Genomic DNA, 27818 nt, shown 5'->3' on the forward strand with positions numbered 1-27818 from the left:
GAATGAGGGGCAAGACAGAGAAAAAACATTTTTTTACATGTGCAGATAATTTTTCAGAATTGAAGAAACATGTTCTCATGCATATTGGATATGAAGCAGGAAAACTAAGAAAACAAATTCCACATACACATACATTATAGTGAAACTTGAGAACACTAAGGATAAAGGGACAATCCTAAGAGCCATGATAGAAAAAAAGATACATTATCTACCAAGGAATTTCAGCAGACTTCTTATCAGAACAGTAAATGCCAGAAGGTAATGAGGTAATACCTTCCAGAGTGCTGAGAGAAATGGCTATGTAGGTACTATTAGTATCTATGGAAGAATAAACTAAGACACTGCTCGGTTCAGTAATTCTGTCGAGATTCCACAGGCGGGACTCAAACCCAGACAGTCTTAGCTCCATAATCCAAGTTCTTAGCTATGACCCTGCGCTGCATTTATAGGAATATAGGGAGAATTTACATAATAAGAGAACCAATTCACCAAGCAGCGGCTCAGCTAAATATTAAACAACAGGAAAATGAGTAAATAATGGTATAGTCACACAACAGAACACTAAACGTCAGTTAAAATGAATAAATTGTACCCATCGACAGGGATATAACTCAAAATTATTAGATACCATTAACCAGGAAGGAACGTGCCCAGATCTCTGAACCCTTCAGTGAAAAAAGAATTAAAAGATTGATAAGAAGACTTAATAATGAGGGTAAGTTTTTTTTTTTTCTTCTGGAAAATCTCCTCCTGGGAAATTTATCTGTTATATCGTTTCAACAACTTTGAGGATTGGATGAGAGAAAGAACTACCAGAGTCAATTGTTTGGAGTGAGAATTTTTGAGGCATCTGAAAATTTGAATGGGCTAAAAGATGTGATCATACCTGTAGAGGTGATAAGAACAAATGAAACTCACAGTTAATTCAACATCCAAATGATCCTATCTATAATTAATTCATCTCTTCTTGGCCTTTTGGCTAGAATCACTTGTATATAATTTGTGATTGATTCCTGCTGATTCTTCTGTTGACTTATGAAAGAAGTGCAAAAAGCCATCTTACAATTGTTAGGAACAAGGAAAAGTGGAAATTGAGAGCTAATTTAAGTTTATTCACAAGGAGTTATAGTAGGAAGCTAAAAATGCTGGAGGAGAAACCATCAATAAGATGACCTCACATTGGGAGACAATCCTCAGAATCACAAATGTGATTATTTGTTTGAAATGAAGAATTTTGATATGATATCCCCAACTGGCCTGAGGTAACAAATGTCCAATGTGGTAGCTTTTCCCCAACTATTAATGACTAGACAAATAAATACTACTTTTGGATTTCAAAAGGGAATTTTATGTTTAGTTTGTTGAGGCTGTTTTATTTACTGCCTCCTAACTGGTCTCTGTATCTGGAGCCTGGTCACCCCAGTGTCCATACTGAACACCAGGGCTAAAAAGACAAATGGACTCATGACATGATCTCCTGGCACCACACACCTCAGATAAGGTCTGTCTTCTCAGCTAGACTGAAATTTTGGTGATGGCAGGGGCTGTCTTATTCATCTTCAGAGACCTAATACTTATGCCTGACTATACTGGAGTTCGAAAAATGTTTGTTTGCTAATTAAACAAAACGCAAAGAATTGGTCATAATGTAATACTAGAGAATGCTAGTAGGTGGCGCCGTGTTTTCTTTCCGAGCTAAAGAAAACAAAATCCGGATATTTGAGAAAAAAACTGAAGAGCACAGGGACTTTTAGACCACAAAAGCAACCTTAACTAATTGATACATTCACACAGGTACCTGGGGGAAAATACACCTGTATACCTATACACCCGTTAATAAAAAGTCCCTTTCTTCAAGTTTTTAGGGCCCAGAATTTAATTTATGCCATTGTGTGGAGTCAGTAACTCTTCCCATGGTTAATTTTAAAAAAGCAAACCCACCCTTTATAAAAAACTGTGTCTAACTTATCATCTAGTGAAATTACAATAATACTATTCACAGACCTAAAATAACCTGAGTACGAAAATTCCTTGCATTTTAATGGAAGATAAACTCATATAATTTTCTAAACTAAAGAATCTGATTTAGAAATATTAACAGATAATGAAAGTTTTAAAATTTGACTTTGGTGACAAGAAGACATCTAGCTACACAGATATCTAAATTCCGTATATTTCCTGGAAAATCTAAAGCCTGGATAATTAATGAATTACTCAACTCATATGTACCCAGGGTTTAAGTGTTATGTGAACCAGTTTATAATTCCTTTCCGGAAAGAGAGAATTCTAAATGTTTAAAAAATTGTGGGTGGGCTTAGTAGCCAGGCAACAATTGAATTTAACAAACGTTTGTTGAATACCCTGCTGGACCAGGCACAGGGTTAGATATTAAGCAGCCGCTATTAAAATATAATGAGTTTTATTTTTTAGCTATAAGAGCACTCAGTGGGCAGCACTGGAAAATTAAAAAAGGAGAATAAATGCACCCATAATGCAACCACCGCTATTAATACTGTGGTGTAGTTCAATCTAAATTTCTTCCCTAAAGTTTTCAAAACCCCATTTTTAAAGCTCACTACATGCAACTTTTTTTTGGCACCCAACATTTTAACACAATTATTTCTCATGTTACTAAAAAACATCTTAAACAAAGTCTTAATCTCATGTAAGAATGTACATATCAATATTTTTAAGGCTTTGCTATCTGTTGTCAAATTCATCTGTAGGAAGATTGCATCATTCACAAGCCCACCAATAAAATATAAAAATGCCCACTTCTCCACATCTTTATTCCTGGATATGAAGATTCCTTTAAATATTTGCCAAAATTATGTGCAAGGATTATTATCTAGAGTTTTTCCCTATTTTCTATCTTACATTACAAGTTAGAGTTAACATTTTTTCATACGCTTAATGACAGTCTATGTTACTCCTTTTATAAATTTCCTATTTATTTTTTAAACTAAGTTTTCTATTAACATGAAAATTTAATATGAAACAGAATTTGTCCTTTTCATATTGACTTGTTAGAAGTCTTTGTATTTTAAGGGCATTAATTCTTTTCTTGTCTCATGTGTTGAGATTTTTTAGTTTTTCAATATATAGAAACTTTTGATTTTTATAAGTTGATCATTTTCTTTATGGTTTCTACTTGCAGTGGCTTAGGAAAAAATGCCCCACTTCAATATTGTATGCATCTACATTTTCTTCCAGTTTGATATTACTTCTTTTAAAATCTGTAATACTTCTGGAATTTATTTGGTACAAGGAATGAGGGAATATTTATTTTTATTTTCTTAACAAATGCTTACCCACTTAACACACAGTACCATTTATTAAATAGTCATCCAGTACAAAAAAAAATAATTAAAGTGCCACCTTCATTAGATAGTAAATTCTAACATACATTTTGATTTATATCTGGAATCTCTTTTATCCCATTTATCTGTTTATCTATTTTGGCCCTGAAATCATACTGTTTGATTATAAATATATAACATATTTTAGTATCTATTAGGACAAATTGCTCTTGATTATACTTTTTTTATTCAAAACTTAAAATGTTCTCATATATTTATTCATTTAGATACATTTTAGAAACATTCAGTCATGTTCAAAAGAAAACATCCCATTGGAATTTTTAATTGAGTGTCATTATATATATATGTATTAACTTGGAAAAATTGGCAGCTTTACAATATTGAGTCTTCTCATCCAGAAAAGTTATTCAAACATTCTTTTAAGTCCTTTGACATTCAAGAGTATTATAATTTTCTTCCTACGGGTCCTGTATATTTCTTGTAAAATGTATCCCTCGATTTTTTTGTGATCATATGTTGAATCAGTTTTTATTACATCTAATCATTTATTGTTGGTAATGACAGTTTGGGCATAAGTTTCTTTTCCTGTTTTCAATTTCTTTTAATAGACCCCAAGGAATAGGATAACTTGGTATTTGGAAGACTATTTATACACTGAAGGATTCTTACCAATTGCTGTAAAATGCTCACTCCACAACTGAAATATTTAAGAGTACCTGTTTCGGGCGGCCGGATGGCTCATTTGGTTAGAACGGGAGTTCTCAACACGGTTGCCGGGATGGATGACGACTGGACTTCGAGCTGAGCTGCTCCCTCCACAGCTAGATTGAAGGATAATGACTTGGAGCTGATGGGCCCTGGAGAAACACACTGTTCCCCAATATTCCCCAATATAATTTTTTTTTTTTTAAAAAGAATGCTTGTTTCATACCACCCTGAACAGTCAGTGTTATTTTTGTAAATTGATAATTAATTTGAGGGAGATGGCATATCCTTGCTTTCTAATTTACATTTTTTATTACTTGTGAAGATGAACATTTTCCCAAAAGTTTTAGATATTTTTTATTCATCTGCATTTAAAACATTGCCATGGATATGGATTATATTTGCAGAACTAAAATGCCATTGGCTGAGCCAGAATTCATCCAGTCCAGGGATGAACTAGATGGAGGCATGTTTGAGTACAGAAATAATTAGGGGGTGGGTGCCAAGGATGCTTGATGTCTCACAATTTATGGGACTGTCCTGCATAATAACAAATGTCATACCGAACACTATTGTGAGTGAAAAACTTATGTATAACTTTCTGTTCATAACCTAATTGTTTTACACACATGCACACACATGCACACACGCATGCACATTTTGATACACACTGAAATTTCTAGGTATGCAACTATAATGTAACACAAGACAAAATTTTACTTTGATTTGTTTGGTTATTAACAAGAATTGTTCAACAAGTCAGTCTGAAAATCATGTCACTGATGGCAACATATTTATGTAGTTGACATTGCCAATACAACACATCATTATCAATCTGATTTTGATAGCTGTCCCATTCACAATGATTCTAAGAACAGTAAAAGAATCTGAGTAATGGAATCTTCTAGTGTAGTCATGCTCAAACCTTTACATGTAAATATATATGTCAGTTTATAACCAATTATTTACTTTTTCTTTATCCTGTGTATTAAACTTAGGGCAATATATTTTAATGCTATTATTATTATTATTGAAATATAGGTAAGTTATAATGTCTATAAATTTAATTTGAAGATAGTAAAGGGAGTATTGCAAGACTTGCCAACGTCCCCCTTTATTGAGCTCTCACACGCCAGGCCATTATCCACCTACTCTAATTACTCCAGAGCAAATTAAGAGAAAACTAGAGACAACCCCTTGACTCAAGTTCTGCTGAAAGTACTCAAACTAGCCATCCTAAGCCTGTTTATCTTGCCACACCCTTTCCTTCTCACAGTAAAGGCTCTAGACCATTTTTCCCCTCACTCCCTCTGCCTCTGGACCAATCCTGTTGCTTCCCCATGTGGCCCCCATGGTGTGGCAGGCCCCTTCCTTTTGGGATCTGTGATAACAAGCTATCATTTTAATGGAAGTCACTTCCTGATCTGTTGACCTTGCCATACTTAAATAATAAGAAAACCTACATTTAAAATATATGAAATTCATAGCAAAATATATGAAATTCAGTCCTAAATTCAGCTTCTTTCTTAATGGGGACACACAAGAACTATTCCCATTGAAGTCAGGATCAAGATAAAATATCCATTATCTCTAGAACTATTTGACATTATTTTTGAGGTATAATCAGTACAATTTAACTAAAGAAAATGATAGCATAAGGAAAAGAAAACTGAAAATAAAACTAGCTCTATTTTGCAGATGACAGAATAGCATACCTGGAAAAGACTAGATAATCAATGATAAAGCAATTCCAACAATAAAAGAATTCCATAAGACAGCAGGATATAAAATTAACATGAAAAATAAATAGCATTGACTTCCATTTTCTGGACTGACATGTAAAGAGCTTGGGATTCCTCACTCACAAGGAAAAAAAAAATCTGAACAAATTGAAAATCAACCCACTTTTTAGATCCAGCAAAGAATTGAGGTCAGAGGGCAAAATGACACCCTGAAAACTGGAGAGACAGACAGGCAGACACAGAGGATTGCAGAAGCTGCACTTGGAGCCTGATAGGAACACCTGAAGGGTAAGTGACTAATTTCTAGAGACTGAGCATGAGCTAGCTTGAGAGATAAAAATTCCAGAAAGCCCAGTGTTAGGGGTACCCCACACTTTGCTGAGTTCTACCTCCAGGAGTCCCACCGGGTCCTCAGGGAGAAGGGCAAAAGAAAACACTTTGAAATAAGCCCAGAGTACTATGTTCTCTTTAACAATGGCCTGCCCTCAGGAGAAAATATTTTCCCAAAGCCTAACCCACTTGGGTTTCACCAGAGCCTAACAGACCTGGGGGAAGGGAAATACCCAACTCCAGCCCACTCTAGTTTTCCTCACCAAAGAGGAGTGGGAGGGTGAGTAGCTGAGAAGCACTTGTGAATGTCACAACCCAGGTCTTACTAACAGACTGAGACCTAATCACAGGACACTATATAATGTTCCCATCCTTCCACACCTCACCACCACGCCAATAGGGCTCCTGGAGATTACAGCTGAAAGAACAGACAGACACTATTTAAGAAGGAGTCTCTAGGGAAACCGAAAGACAACAGGGAAGACAAAAACAAGGACATTAGAAGAAAATTTAACCCCTGACACCACAGCTACAGCACAGAGTAAACACAGCTTAACTCCTCATTCTAAAGGCCTATTTACCTCGGTTTCTTTTACCCAATACACCACGGCTTGCTTTCAACAAAAAATTACAAGATATGCCAGAAGGCCAAAAAATACAGCCTGAAAAGACAAAGTAAGCATCAGAACCAGACTTATCTGTAGCAGAGATTTTTGGAACTATTGGACCAGGAATTTAAAATAACCATGATTAATATGCTAACAGTTCCAATGGAAAAAGTTGGCAACATGCAAGAATAGATGGGTAATATAAGTAGAAAGATGGAAATTCTAAGAAAGAGTGGAGAGGACATGCTAGAAATCAAATACACCATAACATAAATGAAGAATGCCTTAGATGAGTTCATTAGTAGACTGGACATGGCCAAGGAAAGAATCAGTAAAATTGAAGATAGATTAAAAAGAATTAAAGAGCTTTATGAACCCATATGGAGTGATTTCCACGAAATATTATTAAGTGAAAATGAGTGAAATAGAACGTAGATAGTATGATATCTTTTATGTAAGAAAGAAGGAGAAATTAGAAAACACACATACGCTGAGTGACAATTAAGTTCGCGAACTTATTGCAACGATGTTGCTAACCTTTTTTTGATATCAGAGAGATTATTCATTATGAATTTGTACCAACTGGACACACAGTTAATCAAGTTTACTATTTGGAAGTGCTGAAAAGGCAGCGTGAAAAAGTTAGACAACCTGAACTTTTCGCCAACAATTCATGGCTCTTGCATCACAACAATGCACCAGCTCACATAGCACTGTCTGTGAGGGAGTTTTTAGCCAGTAAACAAATAACTGTATTGGAACACCCTCCCTACTCACCTGATCTGGCCCCCAATGACTTCTTTCTTTACCCAAAGATAAGGGAAATATTGAAAGGAAAATATTTTGATGACATTCAGGACATCAAGGGTAATAAAGCAACAACTCTGATGGCCATTCCAGAAAAAGAGTTCCAAATTGCTGTGAAGGGTGGACTAGGTGTTGGTATCAGTGCATAGCTTCCCAGGGGGTGTACATTGAAGGTGACCATAGTGATATTCTGCAATGAGGTATGTAGCACTTTTTCTAAGATGAGTTCGCGAACTTAATTGTCAGACCTTCGTGTTTCTGTTTATCATTACCCAAAGAAACACAAGACCAGAAGACAATGAAGCTGGTTACTAAGGGCAAGAGGGGAATAGAGTAGAAGGGGTACAGGAGAAAATGACAATTCTATGAATATAATTTTTTACATAGTTTTGACTTTTGAGAGCATGTTAACCCTCTCATTGTGTTAATTGATTTCAAGTTTCTTTTTCAAAATGTGTTAAAAATCCACAAAAAGTAAAAAGTTGATATTTTGACTATTTTATGCATATATACTCGGACTCGGCAGTAGAGGGAAAAGTTTTTTTGAACTTGTGGGGTAAACTCAAATGCTACAGTCAGCAGATGGAAATATTCATTCTGAGATAGCAAAACGTCACAGCAAATGAGTTAACATTCTACGCATTCAAAAGTAAAATTAAATCAACAAAAATGACTTTTTTCAGGAAAATAAAAAGCTAAAGCTGAAGGTGAAGAAATACAATGAACCTAACCATATGGCAAATGAATACCATAGCCATCTAAATGGGGAGGAGGGTGGAGAACTAATCCAGTGACCAGTATTTTGAATTGTAGTAGAATATACATAACATAAAACATATCTACCCTCAATTTGTGACAGGGTGAGTGTGGGTGGGGAAGAGGAGCCAAGGAGGAAGATAAAAAATGACAAACAAATCCTGAACTCTTTCTACTAGGTTTATGTATAGTAGTGCTATGGGCAAAAAAATTCTGAAACTATTTGAGATATATTACAGGATTAAACAAATGAATAAAGTGTTGCTATTGTTGGGGGACAGTTCTCACTGTAGAAGAAGTTCATACAATATGGAACGTGGGAAGCTGAGAAATAACTCTGTGGGGACTGGAGATACTGGTGTAAACTCATTTTTTTCTAAAATATGTATGTGTAATGCATGATTATGTGCACATGTGTATATGTATGTATGTATGTGTTGTGCATGTATTTGTGTAAACACACATGTTTATATTCCCCAGGATTGTCTGTATGTATATATGAGCTACAAAGCTAAGATGCCCCAGTAGAAATGAGCACCCTAGAACCCAGAACTTGGTCTCTAACACCATTCCCCACTAACAGGAAGCAGAACGTCTTGGAAAAATGGCCAGTTCCAGGGCTTCACAGGATAGACAGAAGATGAGCCTGGAATATCAGGTTATGCCAGAAAGTAAGAAAATACTTTATAAAAAATAATGGATGCATGTCATAGAAACCAGACTAAAGGGCCTCCTACTGGCCCAATCTGGCACAATTTTGGAGCACCAAAGTAATTAGTATAGCAATTAATTACTATTACCATTTAAAAAACAGGAATGCCTGAATCTATAACAATAATAGATAAATGAATGGTGGGGGGAGGAAAGGCTCTTGATTACAGCGGATTGCTTAGGGCCAGCTGGTAAATGTGGAGGGAGTTCCAGAGTTGCAAAATCATCATTTTGCAACCACTAGGGTAGAAATTGGCTCAGTCAAGAATCATCAGTGGATGAATGGATAAACAAATGTGGTATATACATATAATGGAATTTTACTCAGCCTTAAAAAGGCAGAAAATTCTGGCACATGCTACAACATGGATGAATCTTGAAGACATTATGTTAAGCAAAATAAGGCAGTTACTGTAAGACAAATATTGTATAATTCCACTTATATGAAGTATGTAAAGTAGTCAAATTCACAGTGACAGAAAGCAGAAAGGTGGTTCCCCAGGCCTGGGTCAGAGGGAATGGGGAGTTACTGGTTAATGGGTATGGAGTCTCAGTGGTGCAAAATGAAAAGAGTTCTGTGGGTGGACGGTGGTGATCACTGCACAACGTGAATGTATTTAATGCCACTGAAATGTACACTAAAAAATGGTAGGATGTAAATTTTGTTATGTATGTATATATACACATATACACACACACAAAGTGTGATCAAAAAATATGGTGAGTGTTTAAATAAAAATAATTTAGTACAGTAAAAGACACATTGCTATTAATCTTCCTCAAAATACTCCCCCTTGCTTTGAACACACTTATCCCATCGTTCTTGCCACTTTCTGAAGCAGTTCTGGACATCCTCTTTCATGAATGTCTTTAGTTGTGCTGTCGTGGCTGTCTCAAGGTCCTGAATGGATTCCAAACATTTTCCTTTCATGGTCAATTTGACTTTGGGAAGAGTCAGAAGTCGCACGGTGCCAGATCTGGTGAATAAGGTGGATGAGGACACACCGTAATATTTTTATTTGACAGAAATTACCATACCAGAAGCAATGTGTGACATGGAGCCTTTCCATTGTGATCACAAAATATAGTGAATACTGTTGCTGAGTGTCATCCAAAGGAAAGGCAGGGATCTTCAATACCGGAAGTGGCGCATCAAACCTTAGTAACAGTATGTAAGAAGTTTCAACTTGTTGGGTGCAGTCAGTTGGGTGTGAGCTACGGTTGAGAAAAGCTGTATTTTAAAGTGTGCCATAAATCATCCTCCATCATGACAATGCTCTGTGTCACACATCGATTCTGGTATACAGAAATTTCTGTCAAATAGAAACATTACTGTGTGTAATGCTTCACCGGATCAGGCACCTTGCAACTTCTCGTTCTTCCACAAAGTTAAAATGATTGAGGACATCAAGGCAGGCACAACAGTGCAACTAAAGACACTCACAAAAGAGGATAGCCAGAACTGTTTCAGAACGATGGAAAACATGTGTTTGAAGTGAGGGGAAGTATTTTGAAGGGGATTAATGGCAATGTGTCTTTTACTGTAATAAAATTTTTTTATTTATTCACCATATTGTTTGATCACACCTCGAACATATACCGAGGCTACCAAAAAAATGTATACAAGTGGATACTTTGGTCAGTGTTGCTCAAGCAGTAGTTCACCGTAATCAGAAGTGTCTGAACACTGATGGTAACCACTCTGAGCACCTCTTGTAATTGCAGAAGTCAAACATGACTCATATTCATCTTTTGTTATTGGTATATATTATTACAATTTTAATACAGATTTCCTTTCTTAAAATGTATATACATTTTTTGGCACCCTTTGTATTCATTTAAGACTCATCACTGCATGCCAAACCCAGAGGGAAATTTTGATGAGGAAAAGGATTTTGTATTGTTTTAAAGTGTCTCCCCATAGACTGCTTATTGGTTGTGGTGAATAAGTCTGACTACAACTTGATCTGGGGATCAAAATTACCATTTTCAATGAGAGATAGCTGGACATCATGTGTCTCTATCTGTCATGCCCTGACAAGGATACAAGAAACATCAGACAAACACAACATGAAAAATGTTCTTTAGGAAAATGGGAGGGGAGGGGGAACTATAATCTTTAAGACAAGCAATGTTGTAAAAGACAAGTGATGGCTATGGAAAGGTTTCAGGTTAAAGGAACCTAAAGAGATATGCAATACCTGGCCCTAAATTGGATCTTGTACAGGACAGGGGAAATGCTACAAGGGGCATTACTAGTTCAACCAACAAAATTGAAATATTAGCAGTAGACTAAAGTATTGTACCAATAAAAAAGTATCAAGTTGACAACTATTCTGTGGTTATGTAAGCATATTCCTATTCTTAAGAAATATAAACCGAAGTAGTTAGGGGTAAAGGGGCATGATGTATGTAACTTACCCTCAAATGATTAAAAAAACCCAAAACGTTTATATGTGTGTGTACCCTCTGTACCTAGCACATAATAGGTCCTCAATCAATGTTTGCTAATGAAGGAAGAAATTAATTAAATAACTGGTTCTTTTAGTCTGCTCAGTCTACTGTAATAAAATTTCATAGACAGGGTGCTTAAACAAAAGAGATGTATACTGGAGGCTGGGAAGTCCAAGATCAAGGTGCTGCTGATGTAGTTTCTAGTGAGGGCTCTCTTTCTGGCTTGCAGGCGGCTGCCTTCTTGCTATGTCCTTACATAGCAGAGAGAGGGCTCTGGTCTTTTCCTCTTCTTATAAAGACACTAATTCCATAAAAGGGCTCTACCTTCATGACTTCATCTAAACCTAATTACCTCCCATGGAACCATTAACACAATAATTAGAATTCTGATTAGTTGACTCCAGTTCTACTTCCTAGTTAACCCTTATAGCTACCTTTGTTCAGTGTTATTTGTTCAATTCATTGGGAAGATATGCTTCTTTCTGCCTTTACCTGCAGTCTGTTCCTTGGTCCTCTTTAAAACCTATTGTTCCTGAGGCCACCTGAGCCCATACTTAGTGATTTCCCTGTTTTCTCCCCATAGAATTTGCTGAACCGCATTGCCCTCTTCGTGGTCACACTTTCTCGTAGTCAGCCCTCCTGGCCTGCCCTTGCTTTCAGCATCTCAACCATCTTCATGCTTTCTGAAGCCATACTTGTCATGCAAGTTTTCTGCTTTTTAATCATTAATCCTTTCCCTCAAAGGGTCAGCTCCAAGAAAACCAGGCTAATCCCGCATTTTGTACCACCGCACTGTCCTCTAGGAAGATGTGCTTACATCCTCAGGCCATATCCTTACAGGAGAAAAATTAGCATAAACATTGTCATAACTAAACCCCTGTCCTGGCTAGAACCAAGTTACTTTCAGTATATATATTTTTAAAGAAAAAAGAAATTGTATCTTAAGGTGAAAGACAAGTCAATATTTTTCTATTAACAAGTAACTTACAAAAAGAATTTCCAACTATTGCCATTAGTGGTGTTTACTACTATCCTTAGGTTTTTTGCATATTTGTTGTCTACCAATAAATAACACATCTGTCCAAAAATGTAAACTTTTTTTCCAAAGTTGACTCCTCTTGTCAAAAATAGCTTACTGAACCTCTTGATTTGGTTCTAGAGCAATTTGTTTACTCATTTATTCAAAAATTTATTCAGTAGATATCCTAAACAAGGCATTATTCAAGGAACTCTATGAAGAAGGGTGGCTCCTATCTTTTAGGAGTTACAGTAGAGCACAGGAGAATAGTGACTGTAATAGCTGATTCTCTGACCCTTCCGTGAAGCTTTCCCTCCTCCTTCATCTGGGGAGGGCACAAGACGGTCAGACCCTTCCATCCACTGGCCCCTAAATGGTACAGGAATAGGCAGGCCACCAAAGCTGGGCCAGAGTTCCTCCCAGGGCCTTCCTGGTTGGAGGTCAATGGGAAGTTTCTCTCGAACTTGGATCACAAGCCATAAAGGTGACATCAGGCTAACTGAGGCCATTGGCCTTCCATAGAGGAAACCAGTTGGCTGTAGGTAAGAATTAAGCCAATTTGTGAAAAGCAGTAAAATTAGATATAGAGGTTGAGAGCTCTGAGGATCTGAGGATTTGGATCTAGTTGTGCCTGAGGTTTCCTCCATATTTCAGGGTTTCTGAGCCTACAAATTGCCTCTTTGCTAATTTGCATGGTGAACTTGTCACTTGCAGCTGGGAGAGTCCTGATTCACACAGGAAGCTAATAGTAGTGAGTGGCACCATAAGTGACAGAAAAAACTACAACAAGCTTCTACAAAAATTAAGAGATAGGAGAGGTCTCCTTGTTAGGGAAGATCAGGAAAACGTGGCATTTGAGCTTGTTCTTAAGGAATAGGTTAAATCTTGATAAGTATAATAGAAAGGGTCAAGAGAACATTCAAGATAGACAGAACAATGGAGAACTGGTCAAAAATTATCCAGATTGGCAAGAGTATTCATAGCAGAGTAGTATGGGAGCTAAGACTAAAAGGGTAAGTTTGGACTCCACAGTAAAGGACCTTGAATTTCAACCACTGGACGTGGAAAATATACTGTGGCTCAGGAGAGCGGTTAGGGCTGGAGACATGGGTTGGGAGTCGTCTGCAGAAAGCGATAGTTCAAGCCTTCAGGTGTCTGAACTGCTCATACAATGGTTGCTAATATCTATGGAGCACTTACTCATGTTAGGTATTATGCTAATGTATGGTAATTGCATGGTTTGTTGTTGTTGTTGTTCTTGTTAATCCTTAGTGAAGCCCTAGAAGGTAGGCATTGTTTTTTACCCCATTTAGGAGTTGAACTTTGAAATAAGGCTTACAGCATTTGCCTGTTCAAAGTGACCAGGTCAAAGACCCAAAACTAGTCAGCAGCAAAGCTATGACTTGAACTTGAGTCTGTCTTCATTCCAAAGCACAAACTCTTAACCATCCTGCTACATACTGCCTTCCCCAGTGGAAGGATGTAGGGAAAGAAAAAGGGCAGATAAAGAATCTTGGGAAACATCCAGCAGAAGACCTTGTCCACTTCTGGGTCAGATGGGAACCTGGATCCACAGATGTCATTTTAAGGGGGAAGAGCCAGGCAAGGATGTTTTTGATCTGTCTACATTGCTTGTGGTACACATTGATTCTCTTCCAATAACAATTGTACCTAAAATTTGCTCACCTAGGGCCAGCCCGGTGGCTCAGGCGGTTAGAACTCCATGCTCCTAACTCCGAAGGCTGCCGGTTCAATCCCCACATGGGCCAGCAGGCTCTCAACCACAAGGTTGCTGGTTCAATTCCTCGAGTCCCGCAAGGGATGGTGGGCTCCGCCCCCTGCAACTAAGATTGAACACGGCACCTTGAGCTGAGCTGCCGCTGAGCTCCCGGATGGCTCAGTTGGTTGGAGCGCGTCCTCTCAACCACAAACCTTGTCACAAACCACAAGGGATGGTGGGCTCTGCCCCCTGCAACTAGCAACAGCAAATGGACCTGGAGCTGAGCTGCGCCCGACACAACTAAGATTGAAAGGACAACAACTTGACTTGGAAAACAGGCCTGGAAGTACACACTGTTCCCCAATAAAAGTTCTGTTCCCCTTCCCCAATAAAAATCTTAAAAAATAAAAATAAAAAAAGTAAATTTGAAAAAAAAAAAAAAAAAAACTTGCTCACCTAGTTTTAGGTGCCTTTTCATGATGTCTCAATCTATCTTTTCAAACCAAATATTGACAATGTCAGCATTCTGTCAGTGTCGGTCCCTGAATGACTGTATGTAACAGACCCTTCTCTCCACTGTAGGCCATAAGATTTAGGAGGTTATCTGTTATGGTACCTGATGTTACCTTAATTAACACTTATGGAAATTCAGTTAAAAAGTAAACCAAACACTCTAGAAAAATTTTTTTTCATTCATCCCAAACTTAAAATTCAATAGCTTAATTGAATTACAGAATTGTCACTCTTGAGATAAAAAATTTTGGTTTTGAAGACCACATTTAATAACTTATTTTAAAACCTAGAACAAAAAATACAAAGAGAATGAATATATCAAGGAAAACACAAAGGTACTTGGAAGGTGACCCTGGAGACCCAATATGCAAGTAATAAGAATGCCAGAAGGAAAAAATGTAACAAGTAGAGGAAAGGGTAATAAAAAAATAATCAGGAAATATTTTGCTTAGTTGCAGACTTATTCATACAGATTTAAGAGGTGATTAAAATGCACACACCTGGGCATATCCTGGTAAAATTTGAGAATTCTGAAGTTAAAGATAAATTTTGCATGCTTCCAGACCCAAAGCACAAGTTTATTAAAGAAGAAAAAATCAACCGGCACTAGACTTTTCAAAGTTAGTGGAATGGTGGGATGATGTTTACAAATGACTAAGGGAAAATGACCAAGGAGTCAAGAATGCATAACATGTCAAGATATTATCCACTTGTTAGAGTGAAAAAATGTTATTTGCTGAAATACAAGGATTTCGAGATTAAAAAAGGACTCTCTCAAGAAGAAGGAAGAGGAGTGGGGATGAAGACAAGGAAAAGAAGGAAAAAATGATAAAAGGAGGAAACAGAAAAAGAGCCAATGGTAGGCAAAGAACTTTGCATTATGTATGGTTAATCTAAATGGACAATGATTGACAGGGAACGTGTGCTATGAATATGAAAGATCCTTAAAATATGACACATATGGCAATGGAAAGCTTAATAATAGTCTGGAACTAACGCACTATTCATCTCAGCATTATCCAGGAATTGGGAATTGGATGAGCATATGTAAAAAAGTAATAACAATAAAATTTTCTTTTTGTGGAGGATGAGGAAAGCACAGGGGGAAGAGCATTTGAAGTAATAGAGGCTGTTATCCTTCTATTACTGATTTCTAGTTTGATTCTGTTACTGGTTTCTATTTGATTCCATTAAGCCCAAGTGATTTTTGACAGAGATGCAAAAGCAATTTAATGGAGAAAAGGTCATGTTTGCTTACCTAAATTTTATACCTTGTATAAAAATTAACTCAAAATGAACCAAGATCTTAAATGGAAAACTATAAAATTTTCAGAAAACATACTCTGGAAATAGTCTGTATGATTTCAATTCTATACAATTTGTGGAGGTCTATCTTGGTAACTGTCCCAAGGCACTTGAACAAAATTGTATATTCTGCTGTTGTTGGATATAGTGTTTTATATAGGTTGATTAGACCTCATTGGTTGGTTGGGTTGATCATATCTTATCTTTTATACTTTGCTGATTTTCCATCTAATACTTCTAACAGCTGCTGAAAGTAGCACGTTGATATCCCCAAATATAATTACGGATTTGTCTATTGTTCCTTTCAATTCTCTCAGTTTTTGCTTCATGTATTTTGAGACTCCATTGTTTACTGAGTAGATGTCTAGGATTGCTGTGTCTTCCTGGTGTACTGATCCTTTCATCATTATGTTATATCCCTCTTTATCTCTAGTATTTATCTTCACTATGAAGTCTACTTTCTCTGATATTGATAAAGCAACTTCTATTTTTTATTAATGTGTGCATGGTATACTTTCTTTCATCCTTTACTTCTGACCTACATATGTTGCTGAATTTGAAGGGAATTTCTTGTAAACAACATATAGGTCAGTAATTTTTTTTATCCATCTTGCCAATATTTTAATTGTTGCACTTTGACAATTTACATTAAAGGTAATTACTAATATGTTAGCACTTTAAGTCTGCCATTTTATTATTCCTTTTCTGTTTGTTTTCTCTGCTTCTCTTTTCTTGCCTTCCTGTGGGTTACTTGAACATTTTTTAGGATTCCATCTTGACTTATTTATAGTTTTTTTGAGTGTATTTCCTTGTATAGTTTGCTTAGTGATTGCTCTGCATATTATAATATACATATGTGACTTACCACCGTCTACTGGCATCAGTGTTTTACCACTTTGTGTGAGGTGAGGAAACCACTCTTCCATTTAAGTCCCTTCACCTCTCTACTTTTAAACATCACTGTCTTGAGTACCAGATATTGTTATTCTTGTTTCAATCATCAAATGTGATCTATAAAACTCATAAAAGAATAATCTATTGTATGTGTTCGTATTTCTTCTGTTTCTGTTGTTCTTCCTTCCTAATGCTCCAACATTCCTTCTTTTATCATTTATTTCTGGTTGAAGAAATTCCTCTAGTTATTCTTTTAGAGAAGGTCTGCTAGCAACAATTTTTTTAGTGTTCCTTCATTGGTTTATGTCTTAATTTCCTCTTCATTCCTGCAGGATAGTTTCACCAGATATACTAGTATTCACAACTAATTGCTTTCAGCACTTGAAAAATGCTGCGCCAGTTCCTTCTGGCCTCCATAGTTTCAGATGAGAACTCTGTTGTCATTCAAATTGGTGTTTTCCTATAGGTGACATGTCTTTTCTCTCTGGCTGCTTTAAAAATATTTGTATTTAGTTTTCAGAAGCGTGATTATGATATGCCTTGGCATGGACTTCCTTCAATTTATCTTATTTGGGGTTCGCTCAGATTCTTCAATCTGTCGGTTTATGTCTTCCACCAAATTAGGAACATTTTCGGCTATTATCTCTTCAAATACTTTTCAACCCCCTTTTTTTTTCTCTTTTCCTTCTAGGATTCTGATGATACAAATGTTGGATCTTTTATTATTGTCCCACTGGTCCCTAAGGTTCTGTCCATTTTTTTCCCCGCTCTATCCTCTGTTTTGTCAGATTGTGTAAATTCTACTGATCTGTCCTCAAGTTCACAGATTCCATCCTGTCATCAATGCTCTACTATGGAGTTAAACCAGTAAATTTTTTATTATAATTATTTTATTTTTCAGTTTTATAATTTCCATTTGGTTCTTTTTCACTTTTTTGCTGAGACTTTTTGTTTTTCCATTTGTTTCAAGAAATTCCATAATTCCTTTTCAAATATTTTTATGATGACTGCTTTAAAATACTTGCCAGATAATTCCAACATCTGATTCATCATGGTGTTGGCACCAGCTGATTGTTTTTTCTTGTTCAAGTTGTGATTTTTTTTCCTGGTCCTTGGTATGATAGGTGATTTTTTTATTATAGCCTTGATGTTTGGTTATTATGGTAGAAGTCTTTGGGACTTAATTAAACCTCTTGTTTTAGCAAGCAGTCACACTGTTTAAATTTAGCACACATATTCTTACCTAATTTTGTGAGCTCTGGTTCCAATGACAAATGAACTTTTAGAGCCTTTGAAGTGTTATTTTGGTTGCTTAGTTTACTGGTGCAACTGGAGCTTCTACTTGTCCCTGCATGTGCTGCCTAATGGGGCAGAAGGAGTTTCCGTAGGCCAGGCCACCTGGCACCTTCAGGTGGAGGAAGGGAGTCTCAGGCCCATGGGAATAACAAACCTCCCCAAGCTACCCATTTGTTGTGGTGAGATCCCCCTGGCCAGTGTCATCCTGCCTCCCGGTGTCTCTACTGGGAGAGGGTGCTCTCTGGCCTGGTTGGGAAGGAGACCATGATCCTTGGCCACTTACTGTCAGTGGGTTTCCTGATTTATCCCACTTGCTGACACTACTGGGTTCACCTGGTATTGTCAGTGGGTCTTCTGCTTAATCCAGGAGAGGAATGAGCCTCTCTCGGCTGCCTTCTGTTGCTAGATAGTTTGTCATGAAACACCAGGCCTGCGTCACGTTTTTCTGTTGGTTGGGTGGTTATAAGATTCCCTACCACTACGATATTCTTCCTGTCCTGGGGGTCCCCAACCATTCCACCTTCTTTCCATCTTTCAGAACTATCCTTTTGTATCTCTTATGTTGTTTTTAGACTTTAGAGTTGCACTTAAGGGAGGAAAACAGAGAGAAATAAGTCTACGCCATCTTTTGTAGACCTCAAGTCCGATCTCCTTTTAAGGCCTCTAACTGACTAAACCCAACTGGCAGCAAGAGATTAAAAGAACGTGTAAATGCAATCCATAGAGGCAGCCTCGCAGAGCACAGAGCAGAATGGAGAAGGGTGGTTAGTGGACCTGAAGAGGCAAACAAAGAATATCCAGCACAACAACCATTTTTTGTGAGGGAAAAATCAAAACATTTTTAAATATACAGACTAAGAATATTTACCTGCTCCATACCATCATTAAAAGAATATCATCTGAACCCTGTGTTTATTGCAACGTTATTTACAATAGCCAAGACATGGAAGCAACCTAAGTGTCCATCAATAGACAATTAGAAAAAGAAGATGTGGTACATATATACAACAGAATATTACTCAGCCATAAAAAAGAGAACGAAATCTTACCATTTGGAACAAAATGGGTGGAGCTAGAGAGTATTATGCTAAGTGAAATAAGTGAGAAAGAGGAATACCATATAATTTCACTTATATGTGAAATCTAAAGAACAAAATAAATGAACAAACAAAACAGAAACAGATTCACAGATACAGAGAACAAACTGGTAATTGCCGGGTGGGAGGGAGGTTGGGATGCTGGGTGAAAACGGTGAAGGGATTAACAAGTACAAACTTGTAGTTACAAAATAGTCACAAGATGTAAAGTACAGCATAGGGAATATAGTCAATACTATTGTAATAACTATGTATAGTGCCAGGTGGGTACTAGACTAATCAGGGGGGGTTCATGTTGTAAATTATATAAATGTCTAATCAGTATGCTATACACCTAAAATTAATATAAAGTAATATTGAATGACAATTGTAATTGAAAAATAAAAATTTAAAAATACTACCAAAAAAAAAGAGAATATTATCTTGAAGAAGAAAAGTAAACTCAAAGGGAAGGGTGGAGACTTAAGGGGACTGGAAATGAATAAAATATGTTGGTATATTCAATTTAAACACTTATGAACCACCAAGAGACCTAAATCTGAGGTTCAAAAAAGGTGATACTAAAGCCTTAGATGAAAATAATAGAAATGCAATGGGCGGTTTAATGAATAAAGTGTAATGCCATCCCGTTCTTATTCTGAGGAAGACAGCAGTCTTAGATAATTTTAGACTCTTTTGGGAAATTTACAATCATAATAGATATTTTTAAAATTTTAAGGGAATTACTAAAAGAACAGCTATTTATCCTATGGTTTCCAGTCATGTATGTAAGGAAATGGGAAATATAGCAATTTAATCAACTTTTTTAAAAGGCAGGAGAAAAGGGGAGAGAAAAGAAACAAAGCCCCCAAAAAGATGGAAAAGGGAAAACACAAAATAGTTTGCTTGCACTACTCTCAGGCACACAGAGCACACAGAAGCCATGAACAAATTGTTCAATTCAGCAAAAGGCATATCATGTATGCCTGCTTTGTGCTCAAGGGCTTTAAAAAGAGTAAGGCAGCTTTGCTTTCTCATGAAAATTGATAATTAACCAGCTCTGTGAAGGATATATTGATGTGGGTTGGGGGCGGAGGGGGGTAAAAATCAATCCCTAGAAAAACTGTTTCCTGCTTCTCTTTCCTGTTTCCCCAACCAGCAGCCCCACCCAGCTGAAACCTGGACTGTCAAACTCTGACCCATTCCTTCACTGGTTTTCCCTCTTCTCAGGCGTCTGAGCCTAGCACCTGTTCTATCTACTTCAGAAAAAAGAAAAGCACGTGGGGAAGTAGCAATCAGTAAACGAATCTATATTTTTACAAGAATTTTCCAAAACAATGAAACAACCAATAGCAGTTGGTGCATGTAATTCGTCTTTAAATCCCCAGTACTTAGCAAAATAGCGACTGGCACAAAGAAATTATGAATATAAGAAAGAAGGAAGGAAGGCGAGGGAGAGAGGAAGAATCTATAGACATTCATGGTGCACTTGCTATGTGCTAAACGTTGAGGAAATGGAAGTGCAAAGACGCGTCTTTTACATTTATGGGATCCGTATCTGATGGCTCTGAAGGGCCTCAGCTCCATTCGCAGGAACCTAAGAAATTTTTATGGACAGAAGCCCTGAATCACTGCAAATCCTGCACTTCTCGGGCTGGTCCTCACGACCCCTTCCCCAGCCCCACTTCCCCAAGGTGAGTGTTGTGGGCTGATGACTACTCATGTCTTAGTCCATTCGGACTGCTCTAACAGAATACCACAGACTGAGTGGCTGAGAAACAACAGAAATCTGTTTCTCACAGTTCTGGAGGCTAGAAAGGCAAACATCTAGGCGCTGGCCGATTCCGTGTCTGATGAGAACGTGCTTCCTGGTTCACAGACACCTGTCTTCTCACTGTGTCTTCACATGGCAGAAGATGCAAGGATGCTCTCTGAGGTCTCTGTTATAAGGGCACTAACCCCATTCGTGAGGGCCCCACCCTCCTGACCTCAGCACCTCCCAAAGGCCCCACCTCCTAATACCCTCACATTGGGGGTTAAGATTTCAACATATGAATGTTGGGAGGAAACAGACATTCCATCTATAGCACTCCCACGTGTTCTCCCTCTGCCCACTAAGGCAAAGCAAATTGGGTTCACTGTGCAATTAGTCATGTGACTGAACAGTCTGTGTTGTCAGAATTCTATAAATGCTCTTTCCTCTCATCCCTGAAAGATGTGAGAATTATATGTGGTGGGATTTGCGTGTCCTGTGTTATCCCTGCTAAGTCTAAGGAATCATACCTGCTTTGTGCATTCCAGAACCTAAGCTGTGATGAGCACTTTGCTGCTCGATACTCAACATTCAATCAGAATTGCACGTATTTTCCTGAAATGAGCAGGTGGGGTCCTAAACCACGGAATGCTTGTTAAGAACTGAGATCAAACTGTATCAAAGGACCTAACAAACTTGGCAATTTCAAAAACCACAAAATACGCTTTAGGAAAAAGAAGAACTTAAAAATCTATGTAATAGTAAATTTCTGACATTCAGAACACCAAAAGGTAATTTCTTCAGATAGCTCTGTAACTTTAAGAAACTCGTTAAAATTTTCTGGGTGTCATTTTTCTCTTTAGCACTTCCAGATCTAAAAACTAAGATTCTTTGAATGCCTCTTCCAAGTATGAGAAATGGCTCACAGGTCCGCCTAAAGGGCACAGCTTCATCACAGACGGGAGGCCACTGCGCTATGAAAATGACGCTTGGGCTGTGAGTACGGTAACACCTGGGCAGCCACTATGCAGTTATCATAGGAACTTATTCATCCACCTTGAAGTGGCCTGGAATTTTCCAGGCTATGGGCGTTCAAAAATACCTTACTTGTCCAAAATTCACCTAGCTACCTCTGTATTGGGAGATTTTTTCCCCTCATCTTTGGGGCTAAGAGTGATGAGATAAGTCATCTGATTTGGGAAAAAAAATTTACTCAAAAGTGAACAAAAGGGGCAGCGGGTTGGCTCAGTTGGTTAGAGTGCAGTGCTCATAACACTAAAGTCGCCAGTTCAATTCCCACATGGGCCAGGGAGCTGTGCTCTCCACAACTAGATTGAAAAACAATGACTTGACTTGAAGCTGATGGCTCCTGGAAAGACACACTGTTCCCCAATATTCCCCAATAAAAAAAAATTTTTTTAAGTGAATAAAAAATGGGACGAGAGTATGGAAATTATATCAATGTGCCTCCATAAACAATTTCCCTTTTAAGCCTCAAAACAACCCTGTGAGGTATTATTATTATTGCCATTGCATGGGTAAGACAAGTGAGATTTGTCTCTATTCGTTTCCTAGGGCTGCCATAATGAATTAGCACAGACTGGAAGGCTTAGAACAACAGAAATATATTCCCTCACACTTCAGGAGTGTCAGCAAGGTGTCGGCAGGGTTGGTTCCTTCTGGAGACTCTGAGAGGGAGGCCATGCCACACTTGTCCTGGCTTCCAGCAGTTGCAGGCAGCCCTTGGCATTCTTTGGTTTGTAAAAACATCACTGTCTGGATAAATATGTTATATTCAGCCAACTCTACCTTAAGATAGAAACATAGCTTCCACCCATGTGCTCTTCTTAGTAAATCTCCTATCGTAGCAACACCTCCAGGGGCAGCAACCTTAACTAATTCTTCATGAAAGTCACCAGATGATTGAGTTTCAAATATTTTCTCCAGTTGTTGGGAGTCTTTCACCAGAGGTCTTGCTAATGGCTGATCCTGCAGGTGCCACATTGGAAACTCCTGCTAGATTCTACGTCCAAGACGTTCCACCCACTTCCACCATTAAATCACTGTCCCCTTAGATCACTGCCACTAAGTAGCCAGGACAAGTCTGAAATGTAGATCTCTTGGCTCTAAGTGCAACACACCATTTCAGCTTTTCGATTTTCTCAAGATTTTCAAGTTCAATTCCAGTGGCATAGCAGGTGTATTGATTATCTATGGCATCCATTCTGGGCTCTGGGAAACAGTCAAATACAAAATCTGCCTGCACACCATGCAGGTCTTCAGGATGCACTAGAAAATTCCGAGAATGCCGCGGGCAGCCGCCATGCAAACAAAGGCCTGAGCAAAAGATGAGAAGGGCAACTGCTCATGACAAGAAGCTGTTTTTCTCAGATGAGAGGAAACAGAGGGAAAACTCTTTTGGGGATATCAATATCCCAGTGGTCACTACATCCTGAGAAATCTACTGAGAAAGTAGAAAAAAATAGTGGCTCTTCTTACGTATTTCTCTTACGATAATCATACCAGCATGGTTCACAGGTGCCTATTTCTTGCTTTTGAATTGGAATCTAATACCATTTTCTACTTCATCCCAATATCCTTTCTATGCTCCTTTCCACTGTGTTGGCCTTCAAAGGATAAACAGATTTTGCCAAACCAAGCGTGGAAGAGTGCTGATCCAGGCAGCGGCTGTGGCACTGTGAGGGCAGGATGCCCCAGGAGATTCTGGGCTGTTTGACTGGAGAATCTGGTGCTTTGTGAGAAAGGCAGCTTGAAAACACGCTGGGTACCCAATCGAAGGGCTCATTGGGCTTTGCTAAGGAGTTTGACTTTCCTCATAGGCAGTGGAGAAAATAGATGTTTAGATTAAGAAAATTATAAAGTTCATATTGTAGGGAACATAACTCTAGTGATAAAGAACACTACTAGTGAAGAAACAGGCAGCTGGAAGCCTTGGTGGACACCTGTCCCAACAGCCCCAATGAGACTCAGTCCTCACAAAAGCAGTGGCCAAGGGTACCAAGGAAAGGTCAATTCAAGAGCCATTAAAGAGGGTGGGGGGACAGAAATTGGGAACCCAGTGGATGTGGGTATAAAGCAGAAGTCAAGGACATTAGATGAATCGTGCACTGAGATTAGGTAGGTACACTACTCTCCTCAGAACTCTTAAAGGACTTTCCTGAACTATGACTGACAACCTGGAATGCACTGGCTTGCTGCGCTTTTCCATACTGAAGCACAAGGACTATTTTTCTACCAAATCAGTCCCATGGAATTTCTTTTACTGATGCCCCTTTCTCGTTTCTGTCCCCTACATGGGGATATACCCAAGAATTTATCCATGGCTCCCTTTCCTTTTCATATTCAATCTTTCAATAAGCCAGTCAACACTTAGATCTCTAGCTCTCCACATGCTTAGCCCTGTTCGTTCTCTCACTTAGTCCTTCATCTCCAAATGCCTGTAAGCTTCATGAATTTGTGTTCCCCACCTTCATCCCAAACTCAGCATATTCAACTAGGACCAATCATTAGCTTTCCCTGAAAACTGGCCCCTCTATCAACACCTTTTTTTCAGTCTCCCCAACTATCAGCCTTGAAGCCACCTTAGGAATAAAAGAGCATAGGTTTTAGAGTCAGACAGATTCTGGATGAATATATGACTCACCCAACTGCTAATCATACAACTTTGGGCCAGCTAATCCATCTTTCTGAGCCTCTGCTTCTTCAATAGGAAAATTGGGATAATAATACTTACCTCAGAGGAATGTTGTAAGATGTAAATGAGATCCTATAGGCAAAGGGCCAGCCCAGGACGTGGCACAAAGTCAGCAACCAACAAATATTGTGTCCCACCTCCTACACATTTTCCTTTACTTCTTCTCCAACAGATCACCAAGTCCTATAGTCTCTTTTTGTTAAACTCTGGAGTTTCCCCTTTTTCTCCATTTCCAGTATGATTCTAGACAACATGTTCTCATATCTCAAGTATTCTTTCACAGCCTCGGAACTGGTCTAACTACTTTAGTCTCCCGTATTCTGGTGCTTACTCCTTGGTGTCATATTCATAGTCCTACAACATTGCTTTCATCCTGTTGGACAGACTTGGTGTGCACAACTTCGGTACTCAAATAAATATTTCTAAGCCATGTGTGTGCGTGTATGTGTGTGTGTGTTTCCTCACACCCTTGTTTCCTTATAACTTAAATGAAACAGATCTTTTTCGCTGCCTTCCAACTCCCTTCGTATCTTCCTACAGGAATCAGCCAACAGTGAGCACTCAGTCGACGCCACCGTCAGCCCAGTAATTAACAAGCCAGTTCCTAGAACATTGCTCAATTCACAGCAATTTTTTTTCTAGAAGAGACAAAGTTCATGAATTCATAGAATTCCAGAAAACAGCAAAAGCAATGGAAAGGGAAAAGGCATAATGATTTTAGAGGAAAGTCCCCAGCCAGGTGGAACCCATGATAGAAGACAATAAAATGTTGACAGTAACTATAATGACAGAACATTGAGAAATTGACATGATAAAGAGCATGTATGAAAGTTACAAAAGCCTGTGAGGTAGTTGCCAGAGGCTGAGGGGGCCCAATGACTTGTTTAATGGGTACAGAGCTTCGGTTTCTCAACTGCACACTTAGAAATGCAAATTTTATGTTACTTTTTTAAAAAAACACAATTAAGTCTTTTAATTTCAAAAAAAAAATTAAGAAAAACCCTAAATGAACTGAAGTTGTGTACCTTAGCTAGGGAATTAATAAAGCAGGAAGGAAAGCACCCCTAGACTGGGGGATATGTACTTGCCACGGTGTTCCCATGACAACTTACGTTCGTCTCTATCACCAGAGATCACCTCACTACATTTAAACTTCCTCTCTAGTTGACTCCCCTACTAGAATAGAGGGTTTTTCAGGCAAAGATTACCTCTTTACTTTGGCATCCCCTATACCTAGCACAGTGTGTGGCACAGAGTAGGCATTCCATAGATATTTGTTGAATATGAATTAATGAATGAATGAGTGAGCGAGAGAATGAATGAAGACCTAGGCATTCTATATATGTGTTCTTTTTGGAGTACTTTCCACATATTATTAACTCATGGGGTACAACTGTATGTGGTATTATCATTATCCCCTTTTTACAGAAGAGAGAACTAAGGCACAGAGAGGTTAAGGAACTTATTCAAAGTCACACAACTCATAAGTAGTGATGCTGGGATTCAAACCAGGACAGTCCAGCTTTTAACCATTCACCAAGCTGCTGTTCGATAGATGAGAAATTTGAAACACTGGTCAGCTACCGTCCAAAGTCAAACTGCTCGTAAGTGATGAGGGCAGGCTATACTCTACCTGCTTTCATGAAATAACTGGGCCAAAAGGAAAAGCCAGATCATCTCTATACGAGCATATAAGTAAGAGGTAGAAGAACCACACATAGAGGCATCAAGTTCTTTGCTGTGTGTGTGTTTATGTGCTTGCTTTCTTCCCACTACCAGAATCTAAGGCCTCCAGGGTACAGATCACATCTTGTTCTGTTATATCCCCAAAGCCTGCCACAGTGCCTAGCACAGAGTAGGTAATTATACAAGAATTTATTGAAGGAAGGAAAGGAAGAACAATCTGAAGCCAAACTACCACTTATGACAACAGATCAATGTCACAATTCTTAAGTCTATGAATTTCTAATAAATCTTAGAATTATAATTTCACCTCTTCCAAACTCACCATTTGACCTCATTATGTTTGTTATCCTTGTGGAGAAGCTGCCTATAGTCAGAAATTTGAGCAACAATGACGCAATGTATAAATCCTCTGTACATAGCATGAGTGTCTGATCAAATAAACAAACAGTGGTCATTGTGACTATTTACAAGGAAGCAACTCTGATAAAGTTCCAGGGCGTGCAAAGTACCGTCGACCCAAACTCCAGAAGTGAAGATGTTGAGCATGAGTTGGGCATGGACTGGATCAGGTCAACTTTGCCTCGTGAAGATTGGCAGTGGGCTGAGGAGGCAGTGGGCTATGAATGTGCCAAAATCCCATGCAGAATTTACTGCGTTGACACACGTGTGTTTTTCTGGGAGACGACTCACAGCATTCATGGCAACCTCGAAGAGCTGCTTGACTAAAACCACCCATCAGAACTGCGGTTTTATTATCATTGCTTCCATACGGCAGTACGATGTTTTCCTCCCAGCCACCACAGGTTTCCCAGGGAAAACTATAATGACTCCTTGGTGTAAAATGAAGATGTGCTTCAGGGCTCCTTAGGCATGGGGAATGTGAGAGAAAGGAGATAAAATTTGTGAAACATCTAGTAACTTCATAGACCTGACGGCTGCGTGCAAAAGTTGATGCCAAGGTGCTAGTTACTTCCATTGCCCTAATTAATGATTTTCTTAGAAGTTGAACAAAATTGAGTCTTTTCGAGTACATTTTTGAGGAAGGGGGCCTTGAATTAGATGAGGAAGAGGAACTGTGTCTATCTACTTCTTTTCAAGACCATTCCACCACCCTTTACCCAACATACTGAAAAAACTCATTGAAACACCCACTCAACTTTATTAAATTATTTTTTTCAGCTGAAATGTACATAAACTATTGCCAGTTCTCTCCTCATATCAAGCAGCAATCAGAACGAAAGTCCTAGAAAATGATCAATAGTAGTTGGAATAAGATCGGTATTCTCTTTAAAAATGGCCCTGGGGCTTGCCAGGAAGAGGTTCATAAGGAAACGCAACAGGAGAAAAGGAGAAAATTTGAATGTTTCTAGTGTGTACTTTTCCTTACTGAATTTCTCTAGTTATTATAT

Source organism: Rhinolophus ferrumequinum, chromosome 4 (assembly GCF_004115265.2).
Source record: "Rhinolophus ferrumequinum isolate MPI-CBG mRhiFer1 chromosome 4, mRhiFer1_v1.p, whole genome shotgun sequence".
Lineage (NCBI taxonomy): Eukaryota > Metazoa > Chordata > Mammalia > Chiroptera > Rhinolophidae > Rhinolophus > Rhinolophus ferrumequinum.